This window comes from Hylobates moloch, unplaced genomic scaffold (assembly GCF_009828535.3).
Source record: "Hylobates moloch isolate HMO894 unplaced genomic scaffold, HMol_V3 SCAFFOLD_15, whole genome shotgun sequence".
Lineage (NCBI taxonomy): Eukaryota > Metazoa > Chordata > Mammalia > Primates > Hylobatidae > Hylobates > Hylobates moloch.
In genome coordinates this window covers 21,299,915-21,307,032 of record NW_026652290.1, presented here as the reverse complement: position 1 = coordinate 21,307,032, position 7,118 = coordinate 21,299,915, and positions in this window count along the sequence as shown.

Below are 7,118 nucleotides of genomic sequence, written 5' to 3'. Positions count from 1 at the left end.
AATTTCATAATTCCCAAATCTCCAATAAGAAGATATTATAATCCAAATTCCAAGCTCCAGGTTGTCATACCATGGCCTTCTGCATACTGATTATCGAAGATAGGCTGTGATCAACTCCACAACCCAACCTAATGCACAGGACTATAGAAGATGCAAGGGCCACTTGTGTACATATCAATCATAAACTATCATGGAACAAGTAACAAAACAAAGTAACATTAATCTCCCTTAGACCTATTCAATATCCCTTAGGTCGACAGAATTAGATTATGAAATATTTTGGGTAGTCTTCCATTTTCACCATATATTCACATCTTGCTTAGCAAAATGAGCTGAACACATTTTCTCTTTCGAGTGTTTGATGAAAGGTGAGACCTTTAATTTGGTGAACTTCTTGTTGCAGGAAATATTCAATATTGTGTGAGTGAGACTTTGATTTTGGTTCTGATTCACACGCCTCTAATTACAGAGTAAAACTCAGCAGTAGCCTGGACCCCTATGGTAAATAACACAATTTTAGCAGTAAAATGGAAATGATAAAGACATTTCACTCCTCAATTTTTATCAGGAAATACTGGGAAGATATTCACTGCTAATAAAAATGTGCATATTTGCTAAGGTTGTTAATATATTGCCTGCATTATCACAGAAACAGAATCACGAAGTTTTATAACTTGGTAACACTGCACCAGTCTCTTATAGACATTTCACAGAGACAAAGCATTTAAAAGGAGCATTGTAGTCAGGTAATTCTAAAAGTTACTTCTGTGTTTGTTTAGGGTACCATAGGGAAATTTCGAACTTAAAATTCATCTAGTCAACTGTGTGCACTGTATACATTTTACAGGTAGATGATATCCTGTATTTATAATAGTTGTTGACAGACTTGCAGCTCACATACAAAGATGACTGGTAGGGGCCATGCCAACAAATGCCATCAATCTGTGAGACACTGATGCAAAGGCATGCAGATGTGCAGTGAGTAGTTGTCAATCTTGGAAAAAAGTATTTTATTACTTCCTTCTGGTATGTGGGACTAATTAGAGGGTGGTGGTGTGTATGTGATGGCCACTAATGCTCATCAAAACCCAGTTGCCAGGATGTGGAATAGGAACAGAGGTAGATATCATCATGTGTGTAATTGCATATGATTGTTTTATTATGGTCATTAATGTAGATGCCTCCTTTTCCTCTGTCTTTGTGACAAGCCTCTCCTCTTTCTTCTCTTATTTGCCAACATTTTCTTTTTTAGTATGCTTGGCATCCATTCTGGTGTGGAGCATCACATTTAGTTAGATTTTCAATTACTTCTCACAAAAATGCAAATCATCTTAAAGGAGTCTTTAACATAATATGTTTGCATATACATATACATATATAGTACAATCTGATACACAAATCATGTACTATTGAACTATTGTACTGATGAACTGCTGTACTGTTGAAAAGGTCTGTGATCTCATGTGGTTATTTAAAAATATATCGATAGATTATTGATACTCTTCTCTTCAAAAGGTGAAGTGTGATTCCCACTGTAAAAATGTAGGTTATCTTTTTTTTTTTCTTTTTGAAATGGAGTCTCGCTCTGTTGCCCAGGCTGGAGTGCAGTGGCGTGATCTCAGCTCACTGCAAGCCCCACCTCCCAGGTTCAAAGTATTCTCCTGCCTCAGCCTCCCAAATAGCTGGGACTACAGGCACCCGCCACCACTCTCGGCTAATTTTTTTTTTTTTTTTTTTGTATTTTTAGTAGAGACGGGGTTTCACCATGTTAGCCAGGACGGTTTCGATCTCCTGACCTCGTGATCTACCCACCTCGGGCTCCCAAAGTGCTGGGATTACAGGTGTGAGCCACCGCGCCCAGCTTGTAGGTTATCTTTTGTAATTCACTCCTAAGGAATAGAATGTGACAGAAGAGTGAGTTGTGATGTCTAAGATTAGGACATAAAATGCACCATGTCTTCTTCCTTACTTTCTTGGAAAATTTGCCAGGTGCCTTATTATGATGATACTCAGTCCCATGGAGAGGTCCAGTAAGCAAGAACCCTACAGCAAAGTACAGAGCAAGGAAATAGAGCCTCAAACTAACAGCCATCTGGGTTAGCGATCTTGGCAGCAAATCTTCTAGCACCAGTCAAACCTTCAGATGATGGCAGCCCTGGCCAATCACTCAACTAAAACCTCATAAAAGACCCTGAGCCAGACCCACCTATCTAGGCAATTCTTGGATGCTTGACCCTGAGAAACTGAGAAGGTCAATTTGTTTCAAGCTGCTAGGTTCTGGGTTAATTTTTCATGCAGCAATAGATAACCAATATGCCAAAGCCTCCTTCATAATTCAATTGGACAGTTTCTGAGTCTGTTTCATCCAGGTTGGCTAAGCCGTTACTATGCATTTGAATAAACAGCAAGGAGAGATGCACTGTGATGGCAAGTGCCACTTAACATTAAAAATCACTCAGACACATGTCATAGGTTCTGTCTGCAGTGGCAATTTATTTTGTAAATCATTCTGCATTCAGCGGAGTTCAAAGCATAAATCTAAATGCTAGGCAACTCTTTAATTTTGTTATTGAGTCTTGAACACCTACTATGTATCAATATTTATTACAGATATTGGTGATACAAAGATGCTGAAACAAACACAATTGATCCCCTGCCTATGATTGTTTAATTAAAGGATGTGTAAATCTAGCCACAGTATTTCTGTTTGGGGTTATTTGTTACAAAATACACTTACCATTAAATGTACAATAACTCCTTAAATTGAAAAATTGAAAAATCTTTCTCGCTCTCTTTTCTCTCTATCTCTCTGTCTCTGTCTCTCTCTGTCTCTCTCTCTCTCTCTGTATGTGTCTAAATAATTATTTGTGTTCCGGAGTTGTCTACTCAGTTTGTCATTTCCTGTTTCTAGTGGATGTGATGTTGGAATGGTTCTAACGAAGAAGCAAAAATGATAAAGCAGAATGTTCAAGGCACTAAGAGTCAGATCCCCCAGCTCTTCTCCAATTTTGCCTGTGACTAGTCATGTGTCTTTGGGTGAGTCTCACGTGTTACTCAAAGTCCTTTATGCAGTCGTGCTGTGCCCCCTTTTCTTTGCCCTAAAATTTTTACTTCTGAGTAGGAAAGGGTGCTATTACTCAAAATTCCCACTAGTGTTCTGATTTCACAGCTGTGTATTTGTTTGTTTAAAGGTACAGTTAATTGTAAGTCTATGTGTTTTAAAGTACCTGACTAAATTGCTTCCTGTGCCCATACTCTCTCCATCTTTTTTGTTTCTATTGCAATGTGCAGCTGTTCCTCTCCTCTCCCCTCCTCTCCAACACATAGGGCAGAAAAGTTAACTGATTCCTGCAGATATGCAGTCCTCAGTGACCTTACCCAACACCAAAAGTGTTGACATTAATCATAAATTGGATTTCTGACCTTCAGTTTCTTTTTCTTAAAATAGTCATGTTCCCATGAGTCAATCAATCACTACAAAAATAAAATATTCATTGTAAATTATTTTGTTCATAGCATTGTACTATGGCATTATGAAAAATCTTAACTGTAGTTGTATAAGTCTTTATCTGTAAAATGTAATAGTGCTACTGGTGTCCATCATTTTAAAGTCTGTGCCAAATTTGAATATTACTTTTTACTATTACATTTACACATTTTTGCATAATTGCCATCGTGTTACAGAAAAAGTATTTTGCATGCTTTTATCACATTTCCTGATACTGTATTTTCCTTATTTTCTATGTCATCTTAACTGTTTTTAATTAGTTGAATAAAATTTGCATAGCTTGCATGTAGAAGATGACAACTCTGAACGTAGTGATCCAATTCTCAAAAGTACACAATCAAGGGTTAAAATATAAGGAGGCATAACAGGTTGCAAAAAAGAAACCATGAAGTTTATAAGCAGAAAATGAAAAAAAATGACTGTCATGCTTTCTCTCTAAGAAAAACCAACAGAGTCTCAAGAGAAACATACAGTGCAGATAATTGTATGCATGGTAGTTTAGAAAGGGAATAACGAGGCTAGGCTGAGGTTATTTTTCTGTTCTATCAGGCAGATAGAGACTAAGGGAGTAGTCAGTGAACAATGGGTAGGAACCAGCAGGTTTGTAAATTATGCCTGGATGCCTCACAAGCCCGCCTCTGACAGGAAATGACAAAAATACTCATTGCTGAGTTACTTATTACTGTGGAAAAATCACTCATTTGTTTGACATTGCTCTCCCACCAAGGGGGCCTTCTGTTGTTATCCCTTTACAATTTAAAAATTTATAGTGAAATTAAATTCTGTTACTTATTGTCACTGTGTACTATCTTAAGCTACCATTAATCACAAAGGCAGAGAATACAAAGGAATGAGTCCAATGCTGTGTCTTTAAGGAACTGAAAAGAAGTAGGAAATCAAATGCACAACTGGAAAGAATAGGGACTAGATAATGGCAAGAATAGTAGAATGCCTATTTTGAGACCATTTATGTTAACAGTGGTAATAAATTACCCTGTAATTCAGAGTATATGTATTGCATTTGTAATATGTTATTTTGGGAAACAAAGCCAAACTTCATTATGTCATGCTGTGTTATTTCTACAGCTGGTACTATTGTTGGCAAATGTTTTTTGAAAAACCTTAATAAGACAAGGAAAATGCTCCAATTGGTCTCATTACTAAGAAGTGATGTTTTCATTTAGACTTTTCACATAGTCTCCTGATCTCACTTGATTACATTGATATGAACAAATGCTTGGCTTGGAAGAGCCCTTGGTTTCTACAGACCTGGGGTCCACCAATTGCTCTTTCTGGGTTTCATGTGTTCTCTGTGGCACTTCCAAAATATATCCACAGATTCCTTTACACTAGTCCCATCACCTGGAGTTATCTGTATCATCTCCCCCTTGAAAACGGGCAAGTTTTGTGATGTTTTTGAGCAACAGAGAATGGCAGCATTGGCAAAGCACCATGTGACTTCTCAGTCTAAGTCACACAAACGCACTGCAGGTTCTGCATTGTTTGCTTGAATACTCACTCTTGAAAAATATTAGCTGCCATGCAAGGAGTTTGACTACATGTTTCTGTTGACATGCTATGAGGAAGCCTAAATTAATTAACACTGAGAGACTGCATGGAAATAACACGGGTAAAGACTCTAAGACTCCTGGAGAAGAGAGTTTTGCCCAGACGTCCCCAGCTGCTCTACCGTCCAATATATCTTACTCTATTGTTGAGTTGGAACTGAATGAGGGAACCAAATTATCACCACCTGGTTCAGCTCTTTCTGAATTCCTGAAGTTAACAGAATAAAACAACGTGGTTTTTTAGGCCAGTTGGTGTGGGGCAATTTGCTATGCAGCAATAGACAGTCAGAACATTTTCTGAACCTAAGTGAAATGAAGATGTTTCCTATATGAGAGGATAGGTGAGGGCGGCACTTATTTGTACATGGTTCTACCCTAAGCAGTTACTCAGTAAATTGGAGCACTAGCAAATTTTTAAACTATACAAAAGTTTCATAAATAGAGGAAAACATCCAGTCAAAATCCCAACCTTCTAGTGTAATAGGCATGAAATTATCCGCAATACTTGAATTGTCTAAATCAACTTTGATTTGTTTAAGTCGAATGAAATTTGTCACAAACCATAAATAACTGGATTAGGAGAGTAGTCCAATCTCACTCAGTCTCTGCTTTCTCCCTGCTTCGGATAATCCCAGAACCACAGAGAGAGTGCATTGCTCTAAAAACAGTTTCCCTTCTCAATCAGAAAAGGTCCCAAACCTCATTGCCTTGCTGCTGGTTACTGTATCTCTTCCTGTGCCTGCCGAACTCTAATGGAGCCGCCATGGCAGAGTTGTAGAACTCTCACTTCCGTTTCTTTCCATTCTTCATGTATCCTCCTTCTCCAAGGTGGCTGCCTCGAGGTAGGGCCCTTTGTAGAACCCATAATCTTGATCTTCTTCTTCACAGTGTTGCTAATTTATTTTTTATACTCAATACAACAAATATTCATGTCATTCTCTACTTCCATGATATCTTCTGAGGACTCATGTGGAAGGCCTGTGGCTAACTCTAACTTCAGCCATTAGAAGCCAGAACAGTGAAAAGCCCATTTTTAATGGAAACTATTCTAGTATAATACCATTCTGTATACTTTCACTTAATAGCTAATAATCATTTTATATTTTAATGTTGATTTTATAATTAAAATTTATTCCACTGTTGCATTAAATTATTTTTAAAATTTATTGTTTTTATGTCTTTGTATAGAACTATAAAATCTTGACTACTTTATAGAACTTTTTTTGTATATTTTGTTGAAAAAAGCAAATATAAAATATTACTGTGATTTTTTGGTGAGATCCAATTACCCAGCATTCAATAACAGCTATCATTTTTATTCCTGTATACTAACAGGTACATTTATGTACAGATACATTTTATGTATACACATGTGTATATAACTTGCATTCATGTGTATGCAAATCCAGCATTTTGTATGTTACTGACACTACACTAAAAACAATGTATGACATCAAAATAATCATAACTTTTTCAGTGAATTGACAATAGAAATAATTGTTATATTTTATTAATCAGTTGTCCAGTTCCTGGGCCAAATTAATTTGGATTTTAAGTGCTATGCAATAGTTTTACCACTGAACAGCTATTAACAATGGCTTAAATAATGTTCTGAAGATTTGATTAATAAATTCATCATTAATAAATAATACTATGCCATTGAAAACTTGAATATAAAGTGTATCGCTTCCCCAAAGCAATCTAAAATGTTAAAAACCAGTTATGATTTGTCCATTGTTAGACAATTTACTCTTCTCTGTGTTAGCCTCAGAGGAAAGATGTGGAAGTAATTGCTTTTTTACTGTTCTTATTCTGACTGATATATGTTTATTCAGTGTGATTTCATGCAAAATGAAGATATCATAAAAAGGACTCTTCTGCTCTAAGAGTCCCTTTGGAAGTCAAGCATTCATAGAAAATATCATTTTTAGACTTAAAGAAAATATGTCTTGTTTTCAAGTTTCACATTATGCAAAAATCACTTACTTAGAGTTACAGAATTTATGGGAATGCTGCCTTAAAATTCCATCTGACAAGAACTG